General features: G+C 37.1%; 1 protein-coding gene across 3 annotated transcripts in view; it reads right to left on the bottom strand.

The window, feature by feature from the left end:
- grin2ba (glutamate receptor, ionotropic, N-methyl D-aspartate 2B, genome duplicate a) overlaps positions 1-12,331 on the bottom strand; it is a 431,694-nt gene that overhangs the window by 408,793 nt on the left and 10,570 nt on the right. The window contains exon 1 of one of the 3 annotated variants that reach the window (XM_061973838.2): positions 1,171-1,923. The exons of 1 other annotated variant lie outside the window; for it this stretch is intronic. The gene's annotated coding sequence lies outside the window, so the exon portion shown is untranslated. Of the gene's footprint in view, positions 1-1,170; positions 1,924-12,331 lie in introns of those variants that run through there. One more of the 3 variants, XM_061973841.2, reaches the window with a different exon arrangement.

Below are 12,331 nucleotides of genomic sequence, written 5' to 3'. Positions count from 1 at the left end.
ACCACACGATTCGATTTGATCCGATTCCTGGGTTGAATATTCCATTCAGAATTGATTCTCCATTCACCACGAGTCCTAATTCAAACCATTCTCGCAATGTATTATTTGGTAGGGCTATGAATCTTTGGGCACCACCCGATTCGATTTGATCCGATTCCTGGGGTGACGGCCCGATTCAAAATCGATTCTCCATTCACAAAAAATTATTGATTCGAGCCGTTTCTCACGGTGTATTATTTGGTAGAGCTATGAATCTTTGGGCACCACACGATTCGATCCGATTCCTGGGGTGACGATTGCATTCAGAACCAATTCTCCATTCACCACAATTATCGATTCAAACCGTTTCTTGCAATGTATTATTTGGTAGGGCTGTGAATCTTTGGGGCACCGCACGGTTCGATTTGATCCGATTCCTGGGGTGACGACCCGATTCAAAATCGATTCTCCATTCACAAAAAATGATTGATTCGAACCGTTTCTCGCAGTGTATTATTTGGTAGAGCTACGAATCTTTGGGCACCAGACGATTCGATTTGATTCATGGGGGTAACGATTGATTCCGAATCGATTCTCCATTCACCGTGATTCTTGATTCAAACCGTTTTTTGCAATGTATTATTTGGTAGGGCTGTGAGTCTTTGGGCAGCACACGATTTGATCCGATTCAATTCAGAATCGATTCTGGATTGAAAAGCAACACTTTTTTAATAACATCGGGTGCCAGTTCTATGGTTAATTAATTATATCCCTCCATAAAATAGAGAAACAACTCTGATAATTTTTTAACATTACTTGAAAAGAAAACTGGTTTTGTTGAATACAATTCTACTCAATAAGGCAACCAGAGAAGTATCCAACACAAAGTAAATCTGTACAGCAGATATAGATCATCTACATCAACAATACGATTTGTCTGAGTGGCTGGACAGGACAGATTAAAAATTTAATATTTTTTTTGGACACTGCTCGCAAAGGAAGGTGTTGGATGTCTCTTATTTTCACTTTTTTAATAATGAAAGAGCAAGAATGTGGTTGCTTGAAGAGAAGGAAAAAGGGAATAATTAGGAAGGAGGATGTTGATGGAAGTGTGTGTGTTGTCAAGGTATGCTGAGCAAAATGCACCAAAAAAAAAACCCTTAGAAAACACAAAAGACTTAGTAGACCTACCTATTGTTAGATTTAAGAGCGGCCCAGAAACGATGCATAGGATGAAATGAGAAGAAAAAAAGCAAGGAGAAAAGTTGAGGTCTTCATCATAAGAAGGGTAATTAACACAGTGGCGGATTCCAGAAGTTAGGAGCGGAGGCGGTGAAGGCAGGAGGCGGCGTGGGCTGCACAGCGGAAGGAAGCAATGGACGAGGAAGGAGGGACCACTGGAGAGGAGGGCCACAAAAACCCCCTTCCTCTGTGCGGGTCCTGGTGTCGCTCGGCCTCCCGGCGCGGCTCATAAATAGAAGAAATTGTTGAGCAGGTAAATGGCAAAGTAGATGAGAAGGCAGAGGACGGAGAGCGCCAGCAAATGAAAAGAAAAAGCGCCTCCCAGCAGCGCGATGAGGAAGAAAAAGAAGAGAAAACGAAAGATAAAAGCAAATACTCCAGTGGCCTCCGTCGTCTCCAGCTTGGAAGCGGGTGGTGGGGATTGGCTAGCGCCAGTTGTTCCCCTTCCCCGGCTGCCTTCTGCTCACCCCCAGAAAAACCTTCCCGTCCAGAAGAAGCATGGGCACGGATGTGCCTCCGGTCCCCCCCCCCACCCCCCCGGACTCGGTCCCTCAACTCTGCTCGGACTCACACAGGTAAGACATTGTTGCGGCCGTGGCGACACGCGCCGTGGGAGGGGGAACGAGGCATTGGGGGGTGGCGGTCTGCTGCTCCGAGTACGGCGAGCGCTGCCTGCATCATGTGGGGAAGATGTGAAGCTGGAAGCGTCTCCCCTCTCCCGCCCATCCCTGCGACGGAAAAGGACGGGAGGAAAGGGAGGTGGGCCCACTCGCCGCATTAGTATTCATTGAAAGAGTGCGAGAGGAGGCAAGAGATGGGGAGGAGTGGAAGGGCCTACAAATGTCTAGGAACCTGAGCGCCGCTTCCCAATGATAAGAGAATGGCTCCCCCTAGAGGCGATAAATAGTACGCAGCTCAGAAACTTCACATCAGCCAAGTAGACCAAGCTTCAAGGTTGTGAAAGTGTTGCTATGCAAGCAAAATAACTTGTATTCTCAATCTTGTGATCCTTTTTACCTGGTTGTGGATCAGTTCTTTAGGGCTCGATTGGGCACATGATTTGTGGGGGATGACTATTAGGCCCTTTTCCACCAAAAGTTCAGGAACTTTAGGTTCCTGGAACTTCTGGTTCCTGGAACTGGAGAAGTGTGTGGTTTGTGTTTCCACCGCATTTCCCAGTTTAGGTACTTTCTACAAATCGGGCTGAAGATGAATGGAGGAGTGGTTTACTATATGTAATCTACACTGATACCATGTTAATAAACAGACAATATTAGGTCACACTTATTTGACTAAAAAGTAAGTCAATACAAAGCAATAATATACAAAACCATTTAAAAAAATAAAGTGTACTGAATTGTTTATAAAAAGTCAGGATTTTGTTCGCAATGTCCAACAGTCAGAAAGTTGTCCTCTCAGTAAATGATGAATTCATGAGGGTCGGGCAATTCCTTTTGATCCATTTCAACTGTGAACAACAATATATCAATAATAAATGTCAGTGTTTATCTGTAAATAACAAAATATCAATAATACATGTCAGTGTTTATATGTAAATTATATATAAATAATAAATGTCAGTGTTTATCTGTAAATAATATATAAATAATACATGTCGGGGTTTATCTGTAAATAACAATAAATCAAGAATAAATGTCAGTGTTTATCGGTAAATAACAATATATAAATAATAAATGTCAGTGTTTATCTGTAAATAATATATAAATAATAAACGTCTGTGTTTATCTGTAAATAACATAATATGAATAATACATGTCATTGTTTATCTGTAAATAACAATACATCAATATTAAATGCCAATGTTTATCTGTAAATAACAATATATAAATAATGTCAGTGTTTATCTGTAAATAACAATATATAAGTAATAAATATTAGTGTTTATTTGTAAATAGTATATAAATAATAAATGTCCGTGTTTATCTGTAAACAACAATATATCAATAATAAATGTCAGTGTTAATCTGCAAATAATATATAAATAATAAATGTCAGTGTTTATCTGTAAATAACAATATATAAATAATAAATGTCAGCGTTATCTGTAAATAACAATATATAGATAATAAATGTCAGTGTTCTTCTGTAAATAATATATAAATAATAAACGTCTGTGTTTATCTGTAAATAACATAATATGAATAATACATGTCATTGTTTATCTGTAAATAACAATACATCAATAATAAATGCCAATGTTTATCTGTAAATAACAATATATGAATAATGTCAGTGTTTATCTATAAATAACAATATATAAGTAATAAATATTAGTGTTTATTTGTAAATAATATATAAATAATAAATGTCCGTGTTTATCTGTAAACAACAATATATCAATAATAAATGTCAGTGTTAATCTGCAAATAATATATAAATAATAAATGTCAGTGTTTATCTGTAAATAACAATATATAAATAATAAATGTCAGCGTTCTGTAAAAAACAATATATAGATAATAAATGTCAGTGTTTATCTGTAAATAACAATATATAAAAAATATCAGTGTTTATCTGTAAATAACAATATATAAGTAATAAATATTAGTGTTTATTTGTAAATAATATATAAATAATAAATGTCAGTGTTCATCTGTAAATAATATATAAATAATACATGTCATTGTTTATCTGGAAATAACAATACATCAACATTAAATGTCAACGTTTATCTGTAAATAACAATATATAAATAATAAATGTCAGCGTTATCTGTAAAAAACAATATATAGATAATAAATGTCAGTGTTCATCTGTAAATATATAAATAATAAATGTCATTGTTTATCTGTAAATAACAATACATCAATATTAAATGTCAACGTGTATCTGTAAATAACAATATATAAATAATGTCAGTGTTTATCTGTAAATAACAATATATAAGTAATAAATGTTAGTGTTTATCTGTAAATAATATATACCTCCCTGCTTGGCACTCAGCATCAAGGGTTGGAATTAAGGGGTTAAATCACCAAAAATGATTCACGGGCGCGGCCACCGCTGCTGCCCACTGCTCCCCTCACCTCCCAGGGGTTGATCAAGGGTGATGGGTCAAATGCAGAGAATAATTTCGCCACACCTAGTGTGTGTGTGACAATCATTGGTACTTTAACTTTTTAATTTTAATAATAAATGTCAGTGTTTATCTGTAAATAACAATTTATCAATAATAAATGTCAGTGTCAATCTGTAAATAATATATAAATAATAAATGTCAGGGTTTATCTGTAAATAACAATATACAAATAATAAATGTCAGTGTTTATCTGTAAATAACAATTTATCAATAATAAATGTCAGTGCTAATCTGTAAATAATATATAAATAATAAATGTCAGGGTTTATCTGTAAATAACAATATATTTATAATAAAAGTCAGTGTTTATCTGTAAATGACAATATACAAATAATAAATGTCAGTGTTTATCTGTAAATAACAATATATAAATAATAAATGTCAGTGTTATCTGTAAATAACAATAAATAGATAATAAATGTCAGTGTTTATCTGTAAATAATATATAAATAACAATTGTCAGTGTTTCTGTAAATAACAATATATGAATAATAAATGCTAATTGTTTATCTGTAAATAACAATACATCAATATTAAATGTCAATGTTTATCAGTAAATAACAATATATAAATAATGTCAGTGTTTATCTGTGAATAACAATATATGAGTAATCAATGTTAGTGTTTCTCTGTAAATAGTATATAAATAATACATGTCAGTGTTTATCTGTTAATAATATATAAATAATAAATGTCAGTGTTTATCTGTAAATAACAATATATCAATAATAAATGTCAGTGTTAATCTGTAAATAATATATAAATAATAAATGCCAGGGTTTATCTGTAAATAATACATTAATAATACATGTCAGTGTTTATCTGTAAATTACAATATACAAATAATAAATGTCAGTGTTTATCTGTAAATAACAATATATCAATATGAAATGTCAGTGTTTATCTGTAAATAACAATATCAATATGAAATGTCAGTGTTTATCGGTAAATAACAATACATAAACAATAAATGTCAGTGTTTATCTGCAAATAATAATATATAAGTTAAAGTTAAAGTTAAAGTACCAATGATTGTCACACAAGTAATACATGTTAGTGTTTATCTGTAAATAATATATAAATAATAAATGTCAGTGTTTATCTGTAAATAACAATACATAAACAATAAATGTCAGTGTTTATCTGCAAATAATAATATATAAGTTAAAGTTAAAGTTAAAGTACCAATAATTGTCACACAAGTAATAGATGTTAGTGTTTATCTGTAAATAATATATAAATAATAAATGCCAGTGTTTATCTGTAAATAATATATCAATAATAAATGTCAGTGTTTATCTGTAAAGAATAAATACATAATAAATGTCAGTGTTTATCTGTATAAAACAATGTATAATAAATGTCAGTGTTTATCTGTAAATGACAATATACAAATAATAAATGTCAGTGTTTATCTGTAAATAACAATATATCAATATGAAATGTCAGTGTTTATCTGTAAATAACAACACATAAACAATAAATGTCAGTGTTTATCTGTAAATAATAATATATAAGTTAAAGTTAAAGTTAAAGTACCAATGATTGTCACACAAGTAATACATGTTAGTGTTTATCTGTAAATAATATATAAATAATAAATGTCAGTATTTAACTGTAAATAACAATATATAAATAATAAATGTCAGTCTTTATCTGTAAATAATATATCAATAATAAATGTCAGTGTTTATTTGTAAATAATAAATACATAATAAATGTCAGTGTTTATCTGTAAAAAACAATGTATAATAAATGTCAGTGTTTATCTGTAAAAAACAATATATAAATAATGTCAGTGTTATCTGTAAATTACAATATATAGATATTAAATGTCAGTGTTTATCTGTAAATAACAATACATCAATAATAAATGTCAGTCTTTATCTGTTAATAATATATCATTAAAAATGTCAGTGTTTATCTGTAAATAATACATAAATAATAAATGTCAGTGTTGATCTGTAAACAACAATATATAAGTAATACATGTCAGGGTTTATCGGTAAATAACAATTTATCAATATTAAATGTCAGTGTTTCTCTCACACTGACTACACAAACACATCAACTTTAGCGTTAGCATTAGCATTCTGTTCACTGGGGTTGAGGCTAATAACAGCACAAATGGAGTGTCACTGACTACTTTTACAACATGTAATAAAGTAAATAGTTAATATTTGATGTTATTTACCTCGTGTGCCGCCTCCTTTATTTCACATGTATCCAACAAAGTCAGAGTAGTAAGCAGCTGAGGTCAATGTCGGCTTCATACTCCTCCGTAAATACGTTTAAAAAAGTCTGTCCACTTCTCGTAGCTTTGCATAATGTAATGAAGTTTGTAAAAATAATAAACAACAATAAACTGCATATAGTTTAAAGACTACGGCTGAGTAAAAACACTGCAAGATAGTTCCACTGATCAGTGTTCTTCAGCACAAATATGCCCCACTAAAGTTCCTGCAAGTCAAAAGTTCATTTTGTTCTTCTTTCTCTCCATTGTCAATTTTGTTGTAAATAAAATGCGCAAGAAATAAGAAATAAACAAGTATATAGCATATTGTAAATGGCCGTCGTGTGTTCGTAAAATAAGCTTTAGCAACGCCCCCCAACTGCGTTCAACCAATCAGTGTTCCACAGCACAGCTTCCGGAAACCTTCCAATATTCCCACCGAGCTCACAGGAACTCCAAAAGGTTCCTGAAGAACTAAATCTACTCGGGTAGTTTTTGGTGGAAACACAAGGGCAATTTTATTTACCCGGTTCCTGATGTGGAAAAGTGTCTATTGTTGCTGGACAAAGTTTTTGTTTACATGGCTGGACAAACTGGATTAAAATGAATCGGAAAATGCTAAAATATTTGAATGTTCTGAATGAGTTGGTGTTGGAATTTTTTTAAATGGTCGAGAAATGTTGAAGTAGTAACATGTTGAATTGAGAAATGGCATTACGGAATTCCTGGAATATTGGGAAAACCGGGAATTTTTCCAGTTCAAAACACAACATAGTTTTTGGTCCCGATTAAGAGAAATGTTTTGACGGTTGAATGGTTGAAGTGGGTTGAAAAATGTGGAAGGAGTAGTCGACAGAAAAAGGGTGAAAAAGGGGATTGAAAAAACGGGAATTTTGGGAATTCCTGGAATTTTTTTGAACTTGGAAAAATAATAGTTTGAATGTCTAGGACAGGGGTGCTCACACTTTTTCTGCAGACGAGCTACTTTTCAATTGATCAAGTCGTGGGGATCTACCTCATTCATATATATAATTTATATTTACTTATTTATGAAATATATGTTTTTGTTAACAAGTTAAAGGTGTTTAATGATAATGCAAGCATGTTTAACACATATAGTTAATATTGTTAAAAAATTAAAGGTGTTTAATGATAATACAAGAATGTTTAATACATATAGTTAATATTGTTAACAACTTAAAGGTGTTTAAAGATAATACAAGCATGTTTAACACATAGTTAATATTGTTAACAAGTTAAAGGTGTTTAAAGATAATACAAGCATGTTTAACACATATAGTTAATATTGTTAATAAGTTAGAGGTGTTTAAAGATAATACAAGCATGTTTAACACATATAGTTAATATTGTTAATAAGTTAAAAGTGTAGTTAAAGTGTTTAAAAATAATACAAGCATGTTTAACACATATAGATTCATTTCTTTCATGAAGACAAAAATATAAGATTCTGATGACTTGCATTGATAGGAATCAGACAGTGGTGCTGATAATGTCCGCATTTTCGAATGGAGGAGAAAAAAAGTCCTCCTTTCTGTCCAATACCACATGAAAGTGGTTGGTTTTTGGCATCTTATTTGTCCAGCTTCCGTACTCCTTTGTATACACTTTACAAGAAATACATTGTCGGCAAACTCCGTAGCTTGCTATCTTGTGCACGCCAGCTTTCTGAGACTCTTATTTTGTTAGCGCAACTGTGCAACTGTGCAGTCGGTCTTTGGAGTTTTGACGACAGGTACGGCGCCAGAGTCTGTTGAAATCAAGTGTTTCTCGCCTTCCAGTCGGTAATTGTAATGAGCTGGCAGCAGCCAGCGTCATCTCAAAAGACCCTCGGGTGCCGTGAATGTCAATCAAGTGACGAAAGTGACGTCATAGTGAAGATTTATGATCGCTCATTTTTAGGACTATTTTTTTAATGCCTGGCTGGTGATCGACTGACACACCCTCCGAGATCGACCGGTAGATCGCGATCGACATAATGAGCACCACTGGTCTAGGATGAGTGGAATGGTTTGAATCGATTGAAAAATGTGGAAATGGTGGAAGTCCATCCATCCATCCATCTTCTTCCGCTTATCCGAGGTCGGGTCGCGGGGGCAGCAGCCTAAGCAGGGAAGCCCAGACTTCCCTCTCCCCAGCCACTTCGTCCAGCTCCTCCCGGGGGATCCCGAGGCGTTCCCAGGCCAGCCGGGAGACATAGTCTTCTCAACGTGTCCTGGGTCTTCCTCGTGGTCTCCTACCGGTCGGACGTGCCCTAAACACCTCCTTAGGGAGGCGCTCGGGTGGCATCCTGACCAGATGCCCGAACCACCTCATCTGGCTCCTCTCGATGTGGAGGAGCAGCGGCTTTACTTTGAGCTCCCCCCGGATGACAGAGCTTCTCACCCTATCTCTAAGGGAGAGCCACGCCACCCGGCGGAGGAAACTCATTTCGGCCGCTTGTACCCGTGATCTTGTCCTTTCGGTCATAACCCAAAGCTCATGACCATAGGTGAGGATGGGAACGTAGATCGACCGGTAAATTGAGAGCTTTGCCTTCCGGCTCAGCTCCTTCTTCACCACAACGGATCGATACAGCGTCCGCATTACTGAAGACGCCGCACCGATCCGCCTGTCGATCTCACGATCCACTCTTCCCTCACTCGTGAACAAGACTCCGAGGTACTTGAACTGCTCCACTTGGGGCAAGATCTCCTCCCCAACCCGGAGATGGCACTCCACCCTTTTCCGGGCGAGAACCATGGACTCGGACTTGGAGGTGCTGATTCTCATCCCAGTCGCTTCACACTCAGCTGCGAACCGATCCAGTGAGAGCTGAAGATCCTGGCCAGATGAAGCCATCAGGACCAAATCATCTGCAAAAAGCAGAGACCTAATCCTGCAGCCACCAAACCGGATCCCCTCAACGCCTTGACTGCGCCTAGAAATTCTGTCCATAAAAGTTATGAACAGAATCGGTGACAAAGGGCAGCCTTGGCGGAGTCCAACCCTCACCGGAAACGTGTCCGACTTACTGCCGGAAATGCGAACCAAGCCCTGACACTGATCATACAGGGAGCGGACCGCCACAATCAGACAGTCCGAAACCCCATACTCTCTGAGCACTCCCCACAGGACTTCCCGAGGGACACGGTCGAATGCCTTCTCCAAGTCCACAAAGCACATGTAGACTGGTTGGGCAAACTCCCATGCACCCTCAAGGACCCTGCCGAGAGTATAGAGCTGGTCCACAGTTCCACGACCAGGACGAAAACCACACTGTTCCTCCTGAATCCGAGGTTCGACTATCCGGCGTAGCCTCCTCTCCAGTATGGTGGAAGTAAAATGGCCAAAACATTTTGAATGGGGAAAATGTCCCGGAAAATCTGGAATTCTGGGAAATCTGAACATTTTTTGCGATTTCTGAATAGGCTGAACAGTTTGAAGTTGGAACGGTTTGAATCGAGTGAAAAATGTGGAAGGTAGAGCGCCCCAAAATCTGGAGAAGAAGAAGAAGAAGAAGAAGAAGAAGAAGAAGAAGAAGAAGAAGCCGAGAGTTTATTTTGTCTTGACACTTTGTATTGATATTTTGTATTACATTCTTCCCTTAAATGATCATGTTTACAGTGATTGTTTTATATGTATTTTTTATGTATGTCGCTTTGGATAAAAGCGTCTGCCAAATACTTCAACATAAAGATATATAAACACCTGAAAGTCTTTATATCAACTAAAACCACCTATCTGTGTCACTGGATTCAGAATAAAACCAAATTATGTCTTACACAACAATGTTAGTATTTGAGTATTGATACTTGAAGACTTATTCCTGGTTACAATTATACTGTTAAGAAAGTATTGTCTTATACTTTGCCTCAAATGAGAATGCATCATAATCAGGGGCGGCTGGTGAATTTTGTTTTAGGTGGGGCTGAAAGTTTGTAAAGCAAACCCCTGTAGGGGGGTCATCCTCCTCCAGAAGATTTATTTGTGATTTTCACATACAAATGAAGCATTCTGATGCATTCTTACAAAATAATGAAGACAAAATAGAACATTTCATAGGTTTCTTTTCACAAAATACCACCAATAGTACATTAGTGTTAAATCTTACTTATGAAAAGTAATCCCCCCGATTCCTATTTTCAACAGTCCGCTCATTTGAGCAGGAAAACGCTGAACACCAGCTTTGTTTTCTACCTGTCAACTGTCAGTTTAGGCTGCTCGCCGGCTCCTCGTCACCACTTCAAGATGGCGGCCAAAGTTCTCGCGTCTACTTATAAGATGTCTATGGTTACAGAAGTCACTCACCTGTTACTCAGTATTTTTAGGAATACTTACCGTATTTTCCGCACTATTAGCCGCACCTAAAAACCACAAATTTACTCAAAAGCTGACAGTGCGGCGTATAACCCGGTGCGCTTTATATATGGATTAATATTAAGATTCATTTTCATAAAGTTTCGGTCTCGCAACTACGGTAAACAGCCGCCATCTTTTTTCCCCGTAGAAGAGGAAGTGCTTCTTCTTCTACGCAAGCAACCGCCAAGGTAAGCACCCGCCCCCATAGAAGAGGAAGCGCTTCTTTTTCTACTGTAAGCAACCACCCGCCCGCGTAGAAGAAGAAGAAGAAGCGCGCGGATATTACGTTTCATTTCCTTTGTGTGTTTACATCTGTAAAGACCACAAAATGGCTCCTACTAAGCGACAGGTTTCCGGTTCATGAAAAGACGCAATCTCTCCATCCGCACACGGACTACTATTTCACAGCAACTGCCTAAAGACTTTCAAGAAAAGCTGGCTACTTTCCGTGCATATTGTAAAAACAAGATAGCTGAAAAAAAGATCCGGCCAGAGAACATTATCAACATGGACGAGGTTCCACTGACTTTTGATATTCCTGTGAACCGCACTGTGGATACAACGGGAGCACGTACGGTGAATATTCGCACCACAGGGAATGAGAAGTCATCCTTCACCGTGGTTCTAGCTTGCCATGCTAATGGCCAGAAACTTCCACCCATGGTGATATTCAAAAGGAAGACCTTGCCAAAAGAGACCTTTCCAGCCGGCGTCATCATAAAAGCTAACTCGAAGGGATGGATGAAGAAAAGATGAGCGAGTGGTTAAGGGAAGTTTACGCGAAGAGGCCGGGTGGCTTTTTTCACGCAGCTCCGTCCATGTTGATATACGACTCCATGCGCGCCCACATCACGCTGGTTTTTAATATATTATTAAAGTTTGACTGACCTATCTGACTGTTTTTTTGACATTCCTTTAGCGCAGTTAGATGCGGCTTATAACACGGGGCGGCTTATAGGTGGACAAAGTTTTGAAATATGCCGTTCATTGAAGGCGCGGCTTATAACCCAGGGCGGCTTATGGTGCGGAAAATACGGTACTCAAATAATAGTTTGAATTACTACTCACATTACTTTTAAGTAACGGTAGTCTTACTTAAGTACAATTTCGGTGACTCGACCCATCTCTGGTTTGTTACTAAAAGTTAGTTAGTTCTCTACAGAATCTCCTCTCTGGTCAACAAACGCACCATGAAGATTCTAGCGGGAACTCTCGTTCAACCCTTTTTCGATTACGCATGCACCTCCTGGTACCCTAGCACCTCCAAAACCCTCAAATCTAGACTCCAAACATCCCAGAACAAGCTAGTCAGATTACTTCTAGACCTCCACCCCAGATCACACCTCACTCCTACCCACTTCTCCAAAGTGGGCTGGCTCAGGGTGGAGGACAGAGTAAAACAACTTGCACTGAGCCTA

This window comes from Nerophis lumbriciformis, linkage group LG22 (assembly GCF_033978685.3).
Source record: "Nerophis lumbriciformis linkage group LG22, RoL_Nlum_v2.1, whole genome shotgun sequence".
In the NCBI taxonomy this organism is placed as follows: Eukaryota; Metazoa; Chordata; class Actinopteri; order Syngnathiformes; family Syngnathidae; genus Nerophis; species Nerophis lumbriciformis.
This window is presented reverse-complemented; position numbering and strand designations above follow the sequence as displayed.